The following is a 21057-nucleotide window of genomic DNA, read 5'->3' on the forward strand; positions in this document are numbered from 1 at the left end:
ATGCTGTTTGTTAGCGTTAAACAATAGCTTGATTAACATGAACGTAGTTTTATGGCAAGCCTGTTCGTATTCGCGGCGATCTTTGAAGCTGAGTAATAATTTCTTCCAATACTTCACTCGTAAATCGGTTTCGTTCTTTTGTTCGGCCAATTTTGTTAATTTTTCTCGTTCTTCGTTATGACGATCAAAGTCATCCATTTCATCCTTAAAGTCGATCTGCGCATCATGAAAGCATACATCCGTACACACATGGGGTCTGAAAAAGAAGTTCAATTAATTAGCTATTATAATTAAACGACTATAAAGCAGGTTATAAAAAAAATAATTACTACATACCTTGACGAAAGACTCATCGTTATTATTATTATTTATTTGTTGTACGCTTTTCCAGTTTCAACTTTTCAGTAGTTTTTAGCAATCTTCTGGACGAAATCCTCATATCGTGACAGCTAATACACGATGCTTCTAATCGAACATTGTGAATAATGTCTGTGTTTTTCGCGAACGCGATTATATCATCAATAAATTTACCCCTAGACTCGGGAGGCACGTTACCAAAAAACCCTTCAATAAGATCTTCAAAACTTTCAGCAAACGGGTAATTATTGCGTGGAAAAATCTTGTCACTTTCACTTAATTCAGCCATAAATATAAAATCACGGGGAGCGAATTGTTCACTTCAACTCTTCTCAGCGTAGACTGACTGGATGCGAGCTCTTAAGCTCAGCGCTCAGACCTGTATCTCCCACCAAAACTTTAAAACAAGTTCAGACTTATTGAATGACGCCACAAACAAGTTTAAACCTATCGGATGACGTCATAAACAAAGAAAAACGTGTCCAGACCTGTTAGATGACGCAACCTTTAGAAAAAAAGTGGGGAGAAGTAAACCACTCGATGGTGTGCTGTTCAGATGCTTCTCGCATGTACACTTACACACCCTTGTTAATATATATCAAACATGGTTTGGAGATGTGGATGGACCTCGCGATGACGCTCAAGGCTGATAGACTGGAAATCGTCAGTCTTAAGCGCCATCACGAAGTCTACTTTGTTTCAAAATTTCCGCCCGCTCAAAATATACACAAGGCACCATCTGTCATGACACGAGCTCAAAATAGTGATGAGCTCAAAGCGAGCTCACGAATGAATGAAAGAAGCTCAATTAGCATCAAATGGCTGATAAAAAGCCCTAGATAAGCTCGAATGATCTCACTTAACATCAAATGGCTGCCAAGTGCTCAAAAAGGTCCTAGATAAGCTCAGAATGACGTCAATTAGCATCAAATGGCTGACAAAATGTCCTAGATAAGCTCAAATCGACTGCCAGCAACTTACCATCTGTCGGTAATTTAGCATAGACACGAACCCACAATCTGTTTTATCGGGCCGGTGAACCATCCCTACTCATCTACTTACATGAATATTCAATGAATTATTCTTGAAATAGAAAATAAAAATTCTTAATTTAGTCCCATGCCAATCATTCATCGGAATTAAAGAGGTCTTTAAATAAATTCAACAGGTTTTTCATTAATACCGATGTCCTAAAATTTCCTCTTGAATACTGGATAAATTCTGAATGAATTCATATAAAGCTCCAGCAAAATTCCATTCGACTTCTAATGGAAAATTATATGAATATTCAGTGATTTATTCTTAAAGTAGAAAAATAAAATTTTTGATTGAGTCTACTGCCAATAATTTCACCGGAGCTTTATAAGAATCTCTCCAGAACTTATACGGTGTTCAAGAAGAAATTTTAGGGCATCGTTATAAATTAAATACCTGTCAATTCATTTAAAGATCGATCGGATTTCGATGAATTATTAGCAGCAGGACACTGAATCGAAAATTTCCTATCGGCTACTCTCGAAAATAATTTTTCTGCTATTTATGTAATTTTCGCCAGATATCATTGAGATCTTATGTAGGAATTGTTACGTCCAGCTTAGACGCTGAACTTTATATTTTTTTATTGTATTGAATTTTATTTTTTTTATAAAAATTTAGTAGGTGACCAAAATTGTCTTTAAAAAAAAATTCAGTTTGATAAGACATAATTTGATTTTAAGTATGCTTTTAAAATAAACCGAGGTTGTTTGTTTGACAGTTACTGAAATGCTAAAGCAAACACCTACATGTAATTTTAATGACCCCTCCGGTCACCATAGAGTAAAAAGGCCCAAAGACCAGCTGCAAATAGTTATCAACCGAAACGCACGTAAAAGATTTTAAAAGAAAAAAATTAAATTTTTGAATGAATTTTTACAGTGACTCATTTTAAAATAAAAAAAATAATCTTATGAACTTTCCCCTTTTTAAGTGCACTTTTGTAGAAACATTTCAGTATCTATACGTAAACGTAAAACAGATGCCCAAATGAGATTTTAATGACAGAATAGTCAGAAAATAAATTTAAACAAATAATTATTTCTGTAGTGTCTAAACCCTGCTTAAAAAACCCGATAAATTCTCATAAAAAATTTTTTATGAGAATGAATCGGTAAAGTGTCTCATCGAAAAATGATAGTCCATATTAGAACCTATGAGAATATTCAAACTCGAGCATAATCCGATAGAAACTTACAAAATCCTTGAATTTATGTCTCATTCATTCTAATATAAAATTTGTTGTACATGTTCACATTTTTATCAGAATGATTAGAAATGCGTCGTACTTATACATTTCGTAAAAGAATCAATTGGAAATATAGACGTCTTGTTTCTTCTTGTTGTAAAAGAATGAATGGGAAAATAGTTTTATTTTTTCACGTGAATTCGTAAGCGACATTTTTATGGGAATCTATGAGATAATAATTTGCAATGCGTCAATTTCTTATAAGATTCTATGGGTACAAGTTTATACCACTCTTACCGCTGTATAAGAATGAATGAAAAAATAGTTTTATTATTTTTACGTTAATTCGTAGGCGACATACTTACGGGGTTCTATGAGATAATAATAAAAAAAATGAGAGAAACATCGTATATTTCTGTTTCCTAAGATAATTAAAAATTATTTGGAGTAATTAAAATTTTGAAATTATTTTCAGTTGAATTGAATAAGAAAACAAAATCATTTATTTCTTTGTTTAAAAAAATAATTTAATTACTAGTTGACAACTCATTTTAACCCACTAAGAGTTATACAGTAGACTCTGGTTATAAGTTACATCGGACGCTCTACTCACTCTCACGTCAATTTCATTTTTTCCTGTAAGTAAGAGTATAGACAGAAATATAACTTATAACCAGAGTCTACTGTACATTATTTTTCAACTTCGGTAAAGAAGAAATCTTTAATTATTTTCCAACATGTGATGGGACTCGAACTGACGACCCTTCGATTGAAGCTCTAAAAACAGTTCAAATCAAGTGCTTTAGCCCGCTCGGCCACCACATGCATTTGGAAATCGAAATTTATGTTTGTTTTTAGTATTTTTTTTTGTATTTAAAAGAAAATATAGCGTAAAAATTTATTTGCTTACAACAAATTGTCTGTTTGATAAACTAATGAAAAATTATTAAAAAATTATTTTTTTATAAGACAAAAGAACATGATAAATTATAATTTAAAAAAAAATAGTTCATTAATATTAATACTAAGCAACAAAAAATTGTTAATAAACAAATGCGCTTTTTAACAATAAAAAATTTTTTTTAAGGGACGATTTTTTTCTTAAAAATCATTATTTTCATGAAGCATCTTATTCCCAAAAAAAAATTTTTTAAAATCTTATTGACAATGCATTTGTTTATAATAATTATTTGAACAATGTAAGTAATAATTTTTTTAAAATTATTGTTAAGTAGCTTTTAGCAATAAAAAAAACAAAATAATCAAAAAAATAAAATTCCTTGATTGCTGTATTTACATTTTCAATTTTTTAATTCCTTAGATCGTAAATAAAAAAGTGAAAAATCGAAATTTTTTAATTTTTCCAACGGCGATTTTTTCTAAACCCTTTCAAGAACAGCTCTACGAAGTGAAAAAAATCCTGCATTCTTAGTTTAGAAATAATCAGGGTTTTTATATAAACTTTGAACGAGTAAAAATGAACTAAATAACAAAAGCATAGTTAATTGAAAAATTGAGGTAAAATTTTTTTTTCGGTGGATTATTATTAATCCATGTGTTTAGAAAGAACCAAATTTTTTTTATTTCTTAATATTTATATTTAATCGGTTTAAATAATTTTTTTCGATTATGGTATTGATTCTATTAACGCGCGTGCATGCGCTGCTACCCATTTTTAGTCCCATTTTCACCGCTAAATTAAAATTATAAATATTGTTGGTGCAGTTCGGGAAGATAGGACTTTTTTTTTTAATTTCCTGCTCTTTGAGGATCTTTTTACAAATTTTAGATATCTCAAATAGTTGTTGAACTATTCGTAAAAAATCAAACCACTTTTTTTTTTTTTTTTTTTAACTAAATTGTTAATAACTTATAATTTTTGCCAGACCCAAATTTCCACTTTAATTTTTTTTTATAGATGCTATTTCGAATCAAATCAGACCTTAATCATAATTTTCGGTGGTCTTGAACAGATTTTCGTCAAAAAGGCACTTGTTGAGTAGACTAATATATTTATATGATGAATTTTATTATTTTCTCATAAAATTCAATTATTAATGACAGAATCATTTTCTCATGCGTTCTTATTAAAACAGAAATTTTTTTAATTTTATTATTTTCTTTTAGAATCCAATTGGGACTGATAAAAATATTTACGGATACGTTCTCATACAAACGGGAAGTTTATAAATTTTATTATATTCTCATAGGATCTAATTATTAGAGACAGGATCATTTCCTCATACATTCTCATTAAAACAAAAATTTTGCTAATTTTATTATTTTCTCATAGAATCCCATCATTACTGACGGAATGATTTCCTCATACGTTCTCATTGAAACAAAAATATTGCTTATTTTATTATTTTCTCATAGATTCAATTTATTAGTGACTAAATCATTTCCTCATACATTCTTAACTGAATAGAAATTTTGTAAATTTTATTATTTTCTTATAGATCCCTATAAATCCCGTAAATATTTTATCCCATCCAACCTTATAAAAACTCATTTTTTATAAACATTTGTATTTTTCGATAGATTCTTATAAAGAATTCGATATCAGAATATATGAGAAAATAATTTTTTTAAATACCTCCTATACAATCTCATAAAATTCAGTAAGTCCTATCAAAAGAGGACTCCCGTTTCCCATAGAACTCATTAATTCTCATACAATTTCTATGAGAATTTGTAAGAAGCTATCGGATCTTATGAGATTTTTTAAGCAGGGAAGATACAGAAAAAAACCTGTGTTCGGAATGGTCTACCGTGTGGCACGTTATCGTGCCACACGCTTATCCCTTATTCTATCCCACCTATTTCTGTACACTGATACGTGTCGAATTTTTCTTCAAAAGAATTTTAAGATAAAGAATATTTCTATAAATAATTTTAAATGAAATAAATTTTAACTAAAGAAATATTCCAATAAAAATTTTTTAAGCGAAATAACTTTAACTACAAGAATAGTTAATAAATAAAAAACGTTGATTCAATAATAAATTTTATACGAATTAGATGATAATTATAACGTTCTCTTCTATTTCGCTCGTCCCACGGCGGAGTGTAGTTGGCGCTCAATAGCCGTTATGGCTCTCCGTTGATCGAAAACTGAAAATAAAATAAACCCAAAACCAAATATCCCACCTGGAGATGTCCTGGATCTCCCTGGACTGGCTGCTCCGCTCAGGCTGGGTTAGAAATCCTAATTGGGCGCCAGTTCGTGTACCCCACGAACAAAATTAACTCGAAAAATAACACAACGGAGAAAAATGAAAATGAAAATAAAATGAATAACAGGATAGCGATTTCAGATTTAGGAAGAAGGATAGCAAGAAAGATAGCAATAATTAAAATAATAAATTGTCACGTAACGATTCAAATTATTTGATTTTATTTAGTTTTAAGTTAATTATTTTAATTATAAATTTAAATTTGAATCGTTACGCGGGCATTCCGCCATTTCGCCGATGAGACGGCAGTCCGTACACGGTGCTCGCGCATGCGCGAAGGGTATGAGAGAGCACATGTGTGATTTAATTTATTTTTATTTTTATAATTTATGATTTAAGCACAAACGCGTGACTTTTGTTTGTTTTAATTATGTATTTATAATTTTGAATTAATTGGGATGCATAATCCAGCATTATATTATGCCCCAAAAATTGACAACACATTACTTTGTTTAAACTTGTCATCCCACTGATGACGTGAATTGATGTTTATTATTTGGGTTACTATTATTTAATTTATTATACGAAACAAAAGATATAGATGAATAGTGCATATATTTAATTAATTAATTATGTATCATCCAGTTGTCTGCGTATTTATGTTTTATATTTTATATTTATTTAATTTAAGTAAGGCCCAGGGCTGACAAATGTAATTATAATAAAAATTAAGGGGACAGTAGTGTCATGTGTGCGACGACCAACAGGTGGAGGTTGAGACAATGAAGTTAGAAAGATACGGACAAGCGTGGTGTACGGACGTGATTTTTGTTGTTGTAATAAAGTTTCTCTTGGTTGGTTAAAATAAGTAAAGTTTACCGGGTGAAAAAAATTCAAACAATTAATTACCTTACTTCATTTACAATATTAAGTATTATTTTCGCTGATTATTGCTGATTTTGAGTAAGTACTTTGTATTTATTTCGCTGGATAATATACTTTCACGTGCTAGCCTCCCCCGGTAGTTGTTAGTCGCCGCGGAGAAAATTATTTATTTGGATTTATTATTTAATTACTGAATGATACACGAGAGAATCATTATTAATTATCATTAAGTATTGTTTTCGTATGTTGGTGAAAGTATTTGGTAATTGAATATATATATATATATATATATATATATATATATATATTGATAAAGCGCACGCAACGGCGTAAAGCGTTGCCGGTACACACTTATATATATATATATATATATTAGTAGTACATACAGCTATACAACTCACGCGGTACTTAAAAATTCCTCAAGCACTGATGTCAGCACTCGGATGAAAAATTCCCGAGTTATTATAATTATTATTTTTCTATTTTATTTAGAATATTTGTATAAGATTATCAATTATTATTCACGTTAATTGCCGAGCATTATAATTATTTTATTTTGATTATATGTATCCCAGCGGTAAAAATTATTAACGAGATTGTATGCAAAAATTATTATTTAACTTTATATGTTATATATTTATAATTTGGTAGTACCGAGGAATTTATCCTTTTGAGTGTGAGTGAGGAAAAATTCCGTGTCTTTCTCTCTCTCAAGCGTGTTGAGAGATAAAATAAAGTAAGATTATTATTACTATTTTTATTGTCGTCTGGAAAATTTGAGTGAAAATACTTGGTTTCTTTTTATTTAATATTAAAATTACTAGTGTTGATTAAATTAAATTATATTTATTCTGGGTTGAATTTATATAATGTTATTATTTTTTGTAACCACCAAGTGTCATTATTGGGATTAATTTAACAAAACTATTGATTGTAAAACATTATCAATTATATTGCTTATTGTTTAAAATTAAATTACGGAAACCAACAGCTGTCGGGGAAAATTTAATATTTATTTTCCCTGGATCTTTTCCTGCTACTTAATTTCATTCTTCTGGTTTATTTATTATTTGTAATATAACTATTTATTATATATTTACTATTTTTCTTTTTCTTATTCATTTTATTTTATTTTCCTCAATTGTTTGTCCGCTTTGTCGTGTGTCACTTGCTCGGATTTCCCTTGCAGATTTTCCCCCTGAATTAAATTTTGTCCGTTTTGGGATAAACGGTCTGGCGCCTGCGTGCACTAACCCAGCCTGAGGAGCTGGTTCAGGCACTCCAAGAGTCCATTATTTATAATTTCATTGTTGTTTATAACTTATTATTTATTTTAATTTTGAGGAAACATTTAAAATCATTTATTTATTATTATTATTATTTTTATTTTCACACGTGGGTGACCGCATACGGTTTACCGGTTAATCCGCGTCTCCGTCGCGGAAATTAATTACGGTATACGTTATAAAATTAAATAAATACCGGGTTGATGACCACTTGCTTTAATTATCCGTTAATTAATTAATTAATTAGTCAATATATATGACGCATACTCACATAAATAATGTTCAAAATAATAATAAATCACTTACAAAAGAAATTAATAGTAACAGTATGCGCATATAAAATTAATTTAAACAATAATAATAATTCATAAACAATAAATGTATTGTAAAATAAATATAATAATACTTAATATTTCACTCGCACCGGAAAATAAACAAAAGAAATAGCTAAATTATTCTCCAGTACAAATTCCCAGTAAATTCCACTGGTGGATTTACGGTACTTTAAAATAATATTGTTTGTGGACGCAGATAATAAAATACTTATTTGATGAATCAACTCGAAATAAATATAATATTAATTCAAATTAACACTGATTAAAACTCAAATTAATAAAAATGGTTACGCAAATTAATAATATGTCTTAACCAATGTTCAAATAAATAATAATGAATAATTCAATTCAACTCACTGATAATTTTATAAATAATACTCAGATACTAATAATTTCTAACTCACATTATTAGTGATCGATACGTAAATTATTAATATTTATTAACTTAAATTAGTAATATCTCATAAAGTTTATCAATACTCAGTTATAAATAATACCCAACATAATAAAATTTATAACTCAAAAATATTACAACTCAGCGTTGTGTAATGTATATCTATATACATATGTCCGTCTGTCGCAGCCCAGTCGCATATGCTGGTAACCACGTGACATAAAATAATAATAATAATAACAATAAAATATTTCTGCACAATAAATTTTCGATATTTAAATAATACTAAATAATCGTGATTAACATTAAATCATCCACTGGACTCGATCACTACCAATTTTATTTATATGCCGGTAATCCAATATTTATAAACAATAATACCTCGTCAGCTACGTGATATTCACGCGATTGCAAATGGCCACCAACGCGGGAATGCAACGCTACACGCCAATGAATTAACGCAAAGGTACTTACAGATCGTTGGTGTACTCAAAATGTACGGACGAGATTACTCCAGATATTACAATATGTAATAATTACTCCTTCCCAATAATCGGAGCAACTTGGCCACAATAGCCCAAAGTTAATTAATAAATAATTAGCAGAAAAAAAAACTCAAGTGATGCAATACAAAAAAAATAGCAACCAGGCACACACACTGCTCGTACAACAGTTTATCCACGTCTGACCATGGCAGCACGTGATTTTCATGCCGGCACCTCGACCGGCCATCTTTTATATAGGCATCTCAGTTTAGCCCATCGGAGTAATATCTCTGTCGCATTTTAATTTCAAATACTACCAACGACGACGTACCCGATGTCAACTGTGCAACACTGCCAATTCCCGACGTCAAATGCCCAATTACCCCTTATATTATGACATTGACGGTAAATTAAATTGCCAAACCAATTAATAATGTATGTAAAATAATTATAAGTTTCATTTATACTAGAATAACTTGCTGCTGACAACTGTTGCGTCGCCGCGCATGCGCCGACCAACACAATAATTACAAGCATATAAATAAAACTAATAATTATCTCCCAGCCTCATAATTATACTTGTAAATTCAATATAATCAGTAATCTTTGCTAATTCCCGCGCAGCTTTCATCTAATAAAGTAATTAAATACAAGCAGAGTAATAATAAATATAAAATCTTATATATATAAACAAAATAATCATAAAATTAACGAGTGTAGAGACGTGAGAGCAGCGTGTGCTGCCATCTGTTGCTCACCGACCTAATGTGAGACTGCCACGATATTTAAATATCGTGACATAATTGCTAAGAATAGTAACTTTTAAATAAATAAAATTTATATAAAATTAATAAACGAATAGGAATTCGGCCATTCTGCAATAGGGTAGAAATAAATTAATATAAAATGCTAAAATATAATAAATTTTAGATTTACACAATATTATAAATAAATCAAAATTATTGTTATAAATAAAATATTGTACATGTGGGTATATGTGTAGTCGCGCACGCACGTAGACCCGCATCGGGACGTGCCCTTACCGTATTCCCCAAAGAAAAATCATAGGGAAAGAGAAAGGACCCAAAGGAACTGTGTTCCGATTGGAAACAGTTTTCCCCATAACAATAGACGAAATAGGACAGAGTAAAACACATAAAAAGGGCCGTAAAATCTAAAATAATTAGTCTAGTCCAGGATAAGAGTTCCGTTAAGACAGTGAAGTTCACAGTATCTTCACAAAATTTAAGTTATACTAGTTCCGCACTAGTTTTTATTACGAGTGTCCTCACACTTAAGTTTTTATTAATTATTATACAAGTGTCCTCACACTTAACTTTCATCAATTATTTTACGAGTATTGTGTTCATTCAGTGATTGTTTATAAATATATAAATTCAACGACGAAATAAAATTGTATAACGCGAATTAAATTCAGTGCATCAACAAATTCGAATCATGGACATTTTTGTACGAAATTTCACGAGTTGCAAAATTGTTCATAAACTTGTTACATCCCAGCCTGCTCATCAGATGTCTCTGACTATTTTTAAATACTAATTATTAAGAGACCGATCTGAGACATAACTAATTAATTAAGATGTATATTGATAATTTAGCAAGTTGCATAATTAATAAGTTACTCTATGTTATAGGATATAATATAATATAATAATATAGCATAACATAATAATATAAAATAATAGAACATAAAATAATATGATATTATTTAGAATATTTGAAACATATTGATAAAGTTATTTTTCTCTCAATATTTGTTATGTACAAATAAACGCTGATGCCTCGAGTAAATCCTCGAGACGTGCAGCTGCACAAACATCTATTTTGTTCTAAGATAACTTTTGTTCATAGATAAGTGACTCATTTGTTTATAACAAAAACGGAGAAAGCGTGAGAACGGAGGATGGATCATTCGAGAATATTACTTATCACGATCCACGCCTCTACATCGAACGATGCGCGGGCCTGATGCCCAAGCGCCTCGTATTAATAAGAGACTTACTCTAGTTTTTCTCGATCAAGCGAAGTCAGTCTGAAATATAGAATCATAGAGAGCAGTCAGGCTCAATACTAAATACTCAACTTCTTTCTCAGCCTTTCGAAGTTATTGTTAGACGAACTTTAACAATTTATAAATTGATTCAATTGTATATTTTCATATTATTGAAATTATTCTTTTACAATTGAATAAATCAGATTAAGATATAAAATAATAACCAGTTTATTTCAACCACCGATTGGTGGCTGTTCAACCCCTACTAAATAATTATTTATAATTATATGTAAGTTCTCATTACGTCCAATTCAAATCGACCGCTCAACCACGCCAGCGCCAAAACATCGACAAGGACGTAACAAACTTATAAGCTCTAAAAAGTACGGTTCAAAAATTACAGGTATTCGAAATTTACAACTTTCTAAAAATCAGTTGCATGGTTGTGATCATATTTTCAACACAATATTCTCATAAATCGATTTAAAAATAAGTGAAAAATATTATGATGTTGTATCGGATTTATTAAAATAATAATTTTGATCGTAACTGAGTTTATTCAAACTAAATTTAGTGAATAAATATGTTTTCTTAATGCCATACGAGCATAAAATAATAATTTCCATGAAAAAATCTTTATGAAACATATTAATTAATAATAATGTTCAAAATTTATGTTGTTGTTTTTGAAGCCTTTTTGTTATAAATGGCATTCGTTACAAATCCTTTATTTGTTATTTTCCGTGAGAGTAGTTTTAGTAATGCCTGTAACTTTTGAACCGTACGTTTTAGAGCTTTGGGATCGTAAACAATTTTGTAGAGCATGGAATTTCCTACAAGAATGATTATAACTTAAATTTTGCCCTCGACATCGAATGAAGTTATAGGGTTAAAAAAAAAATAATAAACTCATACTATCGGTCTAGGAAAAATCAAAGAGCAAGCGCCACCTTTTAAAATTGAACTAAAAAACTCGTCCTTTTGACAGGATTTTTTTTTCGATGTATCGAAACTTTTTTTTAAGATAGCCGAAAGAAAAAAAATATCGATTTTTTTATGGAACACCCAATAGGCACTAAAAAATTTAATTTGCTCTCATTCGATTACAACAATCTAATGCATTTTTCTCGAATAATAGAATATAAGTAGCATAACCATAAACATCTACAACGTATTAACAGTATATAATCTCAATATTTTAAGTAATCGAATGTTTCTTGAATTTCGTAATCTATTACTGCCACTAAGTACAAAATACTGAAAAATTAATATTTGAAACGTTTACAGTTATTAGGATTAAAAATCGGGCAGTAGCATTAAATCAGGTGATATTTATTTTCTCAGATCATTTTGAATAGTTTACGCAAAACATGTACTTACTTTAAATCGGTTCTCATAAAATATGCACTCTCTTGGTCGAGACATTCGAATTTCTGCTCTCACGTTAGTAAGTAGTGACTTAACGTCTTGCATGACCTGCAAATATTGATTCGTAACGTTAATATGGAATTAATATGGTGTTTTCCATTCATTCTTTCTTTTTTTTTTAACAATAATAGTAAATATTCAGTTCAACTCATGCTTTTGGAGTTAATAATAATCTATTCTGAGATGCATCGAAAATAGGAATTTTAGTTATACTTGATTATACAATACTTGTTCTAAATCGTAACTATTAGATGTATTGGACCTTTAAATGGACACAATTGTTACTTTCTGTAATCATGTGACTAGCTAGAGCGAATTATTTTTATTTGACGTCATTTCACATGACTAATTCTTTGATTAAGGGCGTAGTCTAGTTTATGGGCTAAAAAAATAGCCTATTTTTGGTAATTTCTTGTGAGCTTGCTATGATAGATAAGTATACATACACTATTAGGGATGATAAATGAAGTCTTGGATTATGGAAAAAAAAATTGTTATATTCATTTTTATAAGTATGTCTATACAAAAGATGTACTCTAACGGAACGCCATGATTTAAAAACAAGTCAGTTAAATCACGATATCTCAGCAGCGGCTTATTTGAAACAAAATAAACGAAGTGTTTTAGATTTGATATGACAGTCGCTACGAGATAGACTAGCGATATTGATTTTGGACTATTTTTACCGACTTTAATTAACAAAAATGAAACAATTGAAGAAAAGTGTTATTTTTTCGCTGTTATTTGTAAAAAAAAAAAAAATTAGTTAAAATCAAAATTTTAACATGATTTTAGTCTATCCTGTAAGTACTTATGTTTTGAATATGTAGTTAAAATTTCAGAAAAATCAGCCCGCGGATTCTGAAGAAATCTTGATTGGCGTCGGCGAAAATGAATTTTTGAGATAAACGCGTTTAAAGTTTTTTTAAATAAAAAAAAAAAAAGATCATTCGGCAGCAGAAATGAAAGGTAGATTTTTCACTTAATCTGTCGACTAAGTTAATTTCGTACATTAATATCTTGTGATACATGTTAGTGTGTAGTCATGGTATGAAATTTCTCGGCGAACTTCAAATAATTCACTTGACAAAACATTGTATAGATAATATAGCAATATAAACTTTTCGCAAATGAACTATTGCTATATTTATAGTCTACAATGTTTATTTAATTTTTAGATGGTTACTATAACCTAACGATATTACTCTTAATAAAATATTATTTTCCAGTGCAAGCAAATCAAAAGATTATATTATTAGCGACAAGAAAAATTTTATGGAAATAGATTTTAATGTGCAGTGCATAAGTCATTAAGACTAAAAACCATAAAAGATGCATGCTTCTATATTAAAAAAAATTTTCGATACTTTGAAGGTATTATAAAACAGTAAAAATGTCAATCATAGAGCATACAGGTACATTCGAAACATCATTAAAGAGATACTTCCAAAATAGAAAATAGCTGTGAAATTAAAAGGTTATTTTGTTCACAACAACATACAACTGATGAAATTGGATTATAAGTAGAAATGCTTAAATTATGTGGAATAAAATTTTCGACATTTTTGATTCCATCAAAATTTTCAAGGCTATCAAATTATTGGAATTGAAGGTCGTAAATTAAAGCTCATGAGACAAGCTTTCAGATACTTCTTATGGTAATTGACTATGAATATTAGTTTTAAAGTTACATAAGCTTTAACAGTGATTAAAAACTGATTTCTACGAAAAATCATAAATGATTCCAACAGCCATAATTTCAAAACTATTCAAACGATTCAGATCATTGTTAAACTTGATCAAGGTAATCGCTTATAGAAACAGTGTGAGAAATTTCATTATGATCCGATAAGAACTGTGGGTGCTATCGTAATGACAAGGCCAGTGATAATGATAGGGTGTAGAGGTATATTTGATACATCATAAGTAATAAAAGAAATACGTTTAAAATATAAAATAGCTGTGAAATTTACAGATTATTTTGTACTCAATAAAATACAACTGACGAAACTGGATCAAAATGAAACATGCAAAAGTTATGTGGAAAGAAAACCATGTTTTCATCATTTTTTAATTCCATTAAAATTTTCAAAGCTATCAAATTATTGGAAGAAATGGTCAAATTATAAAGTTTAAGATCATGAATTAAAGCTTATTGGACAAGCTGTTAGATACTTTTTACGGAAGTTGTCTATAAGTATTAGTTTTAAAGTTATCTGAAAATGAAAGTGGATAAAAACTAATTTTTTCGAAGAATCGTGGAAATTTCAAACAGCCATAACTTCTAAACTAATTGACCGATTTAGGTAATCTTCGAACTTAACGGTGATAATCACCCACAGAATAAGTGTACAAAATTTCATCAAGATCTGATAAGAATTGTAGCCGCAATCGTGTCCTCATTACTTGGTTATATAACATATATATATATATATATATATATATATATATATATATATATATATATATATATATATATATATAAATTTTTCAACGAATGGTATTTTTGAACTCCATTCTACTAATTATGATAGGTTATGAGAAAACTCCTCAAAAAATCGACCATGAGGACAAACAGAATACCTAGATTTTCAAAAAAATCATTCTAAAATTTAATCTACGATGCCTGCACAGTACAAAGTGCCTTATTGTTGTTCAAAATTTTCGTTTGTTTCTTATTTGGCCTTCTTTTTTCTGTTTTGTTCTATTTAGTGTGTTCAATCTGTGGCGGTTCACTTACTCGATATACGCATAACATCGTGTTTGTCGACTTTTAGATTTGAAAAAAACACTAATCAGATCTTTATAAAAATTTGATACAACATGCTTGGATACATATACATTTAAAAAATGTGAAAAAAATAAAAATGATTTTTCAAAAATGACCAACTAGATTACATTTTAAAAAAATAAATAAACCTGATTTATTCATTTAAACAGGTGAGTGAGAAAATTTCTCTCGAAAAAAGGCTCGATTACTAAAAACTGAATCGACAAGTAACTTTGAGTCAGAAAAATAGTTTTAGTTCGGTTAAATTAAGAGTTGGTAATATACTCGCATAATTAGAACCGCAATATAAGACTTTTTTGTACTGTAAGAGCAATTGCAATAAAAACATGATGCATACTGCTGCGGCTTTTCATATCTTTCTAGAAGCCTACACCCCGGACAAAAGAGAGACAGATACGAAGGCTTTACCTCTTAGCAGTAGAAGCTTGCTGTTGTCGCTTGACGCCTATGCAGTTCTGCAAGCGGTCGAGTGATGCTTCTCGAAGTTTCTAGATTTTTGTGGAAGGATACATCCATCATAATTAGTTCAGTAAGTTTCAAAATACCATCATTTCGAAAAAGTATGTATGGGGCATTCCACGCCAAATCGGACAGTTTTTCAACTTTGCATTTTTGATTCCCTCTATTTTCTGACATTTTCTGGTACCTATCAAAGAACTCTTTTTTGTGAAGTTTGAGATTTTTTTTATCATTGGTCCAAAAGGTGTGAAATTTTGAAAAAAACAGCTGTCTTAACGGTTTCTTGCACATAACTTTTATTATAATAGTCCCAATTCAGAGTTCTTTTCTTAAAAATTTTTGATTTTTTATGTACTTTTCAAAAAAAAAATCGGTCTATCAGTTAGCCCTGTAGACCAGCCCCAAAGCATCCCGCTGTTTTCGAGCTCGTTGAGCTCGAAAAAATGTTGTGAATACATTTTCGTGTGCCGTTGTTTTCGAAAAAAAAAAATCGGTCTGTCGGTTGACCCTGTGGGCCAGCCCCAAAACTTCCCGCCTATTTCGAGCTCCTTGAGCTCAGAAAATTGTTGTAGATACATTTTCTCTTCGAGCTCGAAAACACTTTTGTATGCCTTTGTTTTCGAAAGAAAACGTTTTTTACGATTTTTTTTCAAACGATATCTCTCGAACAAATTAACCGATTAAAACTTTCAAGGCGACAATCGACATGTTTTATTGAGTTCTATAACTGATCAGATTTGTGAATTGATTCATCAAATCGTTTTTGAAATACTTTCAAAATACTAAAAAAAAAAATTTGGAATTAATCGGGTCAGTCATTTCGAAAATATTTGGAAAAAACCATTATCCACCATTTCTTGCTCCCGCGATATCTCTCGAACAAATTAACCGATTGAGATGTTTGAGGTGGCAATCGACGCGTTTTATTGAGTACTAGAGCTGATTAGATTTTGAAGTCGATCGTATGAGTCGTTTCTGAGAAATCAATAAAAAACTAAAAAAAAAATTTTTTTTTTTTTCGTAATTCGCCAATATTTTCGAGTCTATTCGATCAAATGATCTGAAATTTTTAGGAAAGTTGACGGCCAACAAGCTCTTTTGATTGCCACCTCAACCATCCAAATCGTTTTATTAGTTAAAAAGTTACAAAGAGTTTACATACATACACACACACACAAACACACATCCATACACACACTCGGACATCATTCTGAAAATAGTCAGAATAGCTTCCTAGGACCTCAAAACGTCGACATCTGATGAAAACTCGATTTTCGAAAATCTGGGTGAAAACAATAACTTCCCGAAATTTTTGAAAATCGTCGATTTTCTTAGCGGGAAGTTAAAAAAAAAAACGGTAAGAATACCATTTATTTCTTCGACGATATCTCTCGAGCGAATCAACCGTTTAAAACGGTTAAGGTAGCAATCGACGCGTTTTCTCAAGTCCTAAAGCTGGTTATATTTTGAAATTAATTTATCATTTTTCAGAAATTTCAAAACAACTCAAGAAAAAAAATTTTGTATTTCTTTCGTTAACGGTTTCTTTTGAACGAATGGGCCGATTTCGATGGTCCACGTGATTTACGACGCGGCTTACAAATTTTCAGAGCTGAACAGATTTTGGAATCAATCCATCGAGCGAATTAAAAGTTATTCAAAAAAAAACATATTTGGAAAAATTTTATTTTTGAAATATCTCCGAACGTACATTACCGATTAAGTATAAATTTTCAGAGCTTATAGTATATAACAAGCCGCGTCGAATGTCACCTTGAAGATCGAAATCGGTTCGTCCGTTCAAAAGTTACAAAATATTTACACACGTCCGCACGTACATACACACATACACTCGGATATCATCTTGAAATTAGTCAAAATAGCTTCCTAGAACCCTGAAACGTCAAGATTTGATAGAAATTCGATTTTCGAAAATCGAACTGGAACCACTAACTTCCCGAATTTTTAAAACTTTTCAAATTTCTTAGCGGGAAATTAAAAAAAAACCAAAGAATTATACAAAGGGTTTTTTCGGATGATTTTTGAAATTTAAAATTTTGATCGTGATTTCGAAACTTTCTGTGCCCTGTAATGTTTTTGAAATATACGTTAAACTTCCATCGATCTTAGAAATTCCAAGCCCCGGCCGATAGTGGGATTCAGACAATTACTTTTTATTTTCGATTTTTGAAAATTCGAAAAAGTTTTTTTTGTCTTATTCATTATTAAAGCTATTTTGGCTGTTGTTTAGTTCTCTTTAAGTAATTTTGAATTAATTTTTATTATGAAAAGAAATTTGATAAAAATTGTCAGTTTTAGTTCTAAAACAGAAAATTTACAAAAAATGTTATTAATTTATATTATTTTATTATGTACATTATTTTGTATTATATTCATTATTTCAATTCTTGATGTCATTTTTCCTGCAAACTTTGCATTATTTTTTCCGAGTAATATTAAAATATCTCTTATTTTTCTTCTATATTTAAAAATAGCAACACGATCTAGACTCTAATTTTTTCGCAGTTTTTCTGCATATATATTAGACTGTTTCAAATTAGGGGACTATTTTTTTTTTTGATGAACATTGAATAATCGAACGGGTATCTTCAAATATCGTGACAGTTAAAATTTGAGCTCTTAATATTTATATTAAGAGGTGGCTATTGATAATTTTCGGTTTTTCATTTAGTAACATCGTAACAAATACATAACTTCTAAAAAAATCAAGATATGAAAAATCTCTTCTCGAACATTTCGTAGCAAATTTACTGATCTACAAAAAAAGACTTTTACGAATTTTGCATAAATTCAACCATTCACAAGATATCCGACGTCCGAATTTGATAAAATTCGAAGAACTTGTTTTTGCTCGTTCTGAATTTTATACCATGTCCACTCATGAGAATTCAGAAATTCTGAATACAATTATTCGTAGGAAATTGAATGCTCTACAAAAAAAGTGTCATCATTTTTTGATAAATTACTCTGTTCAAAAGTGGTTGGAGCTTGAAGTCAAGTTAGAATAAATTTCGAGATCTTTTTACTTTTCTGACAAAACTATCGGACTAATCATAAAATGTCATATAATCTTTTTTGTAGACAATCTTATTTCTTACCAATTATTTCTAATAAATTTTTTTTGAATTCTGAATTCTATTCTAGTTATTTCCATTTTAATGCCAAGCTCCTAAAAAAATAATATTCTGATCGATTTTAAGAGCTTGGCATTAAAATGGAAATAACTAGAATAAAATGCAGAATTTGAGAAAAATTTATCAAAGATAATTTGTAAGAAATAAGATTGTCTACAAAAAAGATTCTAGGACATTTTATGATTAGTCCAATAGTTTCGCCGGAAAAGTAAGAAGATCTCGAAATTTACTCTAACTTGACTTCAAGCTCCAATAACTTTTGAACAGATTAATTTATCAAAAAATGATAAGACACTTTTATTGTAGAGCATTCAATTCCCTACAAATAATTGTATTCCGAATTTCTGAATTCTTATTAGTTGACATGGTATAAAATTCAGAACGAGCAAAAACAAGTTCTTCGAATTTTGTCAAATTTGGACGTCGGATATCTTGTGAATGGTTGAATTTATGCAAAATTCGTAAAAGCCTTTTTTTGTAGATCAGTAAATTTGCTACGATGATTTTTTCAGAAGTTATGTATTCGTTACGATGTTACTAAATGAAAAACCGAAAATTATCAATAGCCACCTCTAAATATGAATATTAAGAGCTCAAATTTTAACTATCACGATATTTGAAGATACCCGTTCGATTATTCAATGTTCATCAAAAAAAAAAAAATAGTCCCCTAATTTGAAACATTCTAATATATATATATATATATATATATATATATATATATATATATATATATATATATATATATATATATATATATATATATATATATATATATATATATATATATATGTATGTATATATATAACGTGGGGCCAGGGAGTCATTAAATCGTATAGGTCGATTTTAGTGAAGTTTCAGGTTTAGGTGCGGAGAATTGGATCCCAAGAGAAGATTAATTTGGTTATTGATTTGTTGATACAAACGGATGATCCCCCAACCGGGCAACCAAACGCGGCGCAGCAGCCGGAATCCACACCATTGGCCGCGGAGCTGGCAGCAGCGGACAGACGTCTAGCTGACGAGACACTGGATTTGGAGGACGGGGAAGACCACGATGGGGATGATACACTTCTCCCGTCAGAGCTCACATGGTTGATGGACCAACTTCCATCTAAACTCAAAATGTTATTGGCCAGTTGTTGGTTATCGACATTCGGTTCACCACAGATTCTGAGAAATCGATTGCATCGGTATCACCAGAGGGCGCCGGGAGCCCTGAACGTACGATGGAGTCCATCAGTTGACGAGATCCCATCAGATTCCAATACCATCCCCTAGTACGTGGACGTGGCGGCGCTGCGTGACTACTTGCGCAGCCGATGGTTGAATCATCACGGGTCGGACGAGGTTATTCGGGACCGGGTGAGGCGGCTGATGGACCGGGACGATGGCAAGAACGCATTGTGGGACCCATTGGTAGACGAGTTGGTTCGTGAGTCAGCTGTGGGCCGAGAACGATCCGAGGTGGCTATTTTGAATCGATTACGATCAGTGGGGAGTCAAGTTGGGTTACTAGTAACATCTGGAGCTCCAGTCGTGCCACTACCAAGTGCACCAGCAGCAGTCATGAACCCAGAGTCGTCGCAACCTGGACCAATGGGTGCATTTGTGACTCACCGTGATATCGTGGAGATATTGCGTGTGTTTGAAAACAAAATCACGACGATGGTGGCAAATATGACCGTCGGAAACACAATGGCGGGTGTGACGAGGCCATTGGACCCATTCCGAGCATCATCACCAATCCAGAGTTGTGCTGTGACTACGGTACCCTCTCACTTCAGCACGATTCAGTCGGTGGCAGGACCAATGGGAGGTCTTGAGGCCATTACACGAACCATGAATTCGTGTGGGACGTGGGTCGACACATCAACATCGCCAGAGGGAACAGCGTAATCATCATGATGATTCGGACTCGAGTGGGAGTCAATCATGGTCGTCGGGCGATTTCTATGCCAGTCAGAGGGCAGAACTTCGTTCGAGATTGAGATTACGGGGCAATCGCACGTAACTGGAAGCTGTCCTTTGCGGGAGATGGCTCGATGACTAGGGATGAATTCCTACG

At 31.0% G+C, this 21057-nt stretch overlaps 1 protein-coding gene across 1 annotated transcript in view; it reads right to left on the bottom strand.

Annotated features, from left to right (window-relative positions):
- Window positions 1–12566, bottom strand: part of LOC128668021 (neither inactivation nor afterpotential protein C-like) — a 162904-nt gene extending 150338 nt beyond the window's left edge. The window contains exon 1 of the mRNA XM_053740171.1: window positions 12537–12566. The gene's annotated coding sequence lies outside the window, so the exon portion shown is untranslated. The remainder of the gene's footprint in view (window positions 1–12536) is intronic.
- Window positions 12567–21057: the final 8491 nt, after the last annotated feature.

Source organism: Microplitis demolitor, chromosome 6, assembly GCF_026212275.2.
Source record: "Microplitis demolitor isolate Queensland-Clemson2020A chromosome 6, iyMicDemo2.1a, whole genome shotgun sequence".
In the NCBI taxonomy this organism is placed as follows: domain Eukaryota; kingdom Metazoa; phylum Arthropoda; class Insecta; order Hymenoptera; family Braconidae; genus Microplitis; species Microplitis demolitor.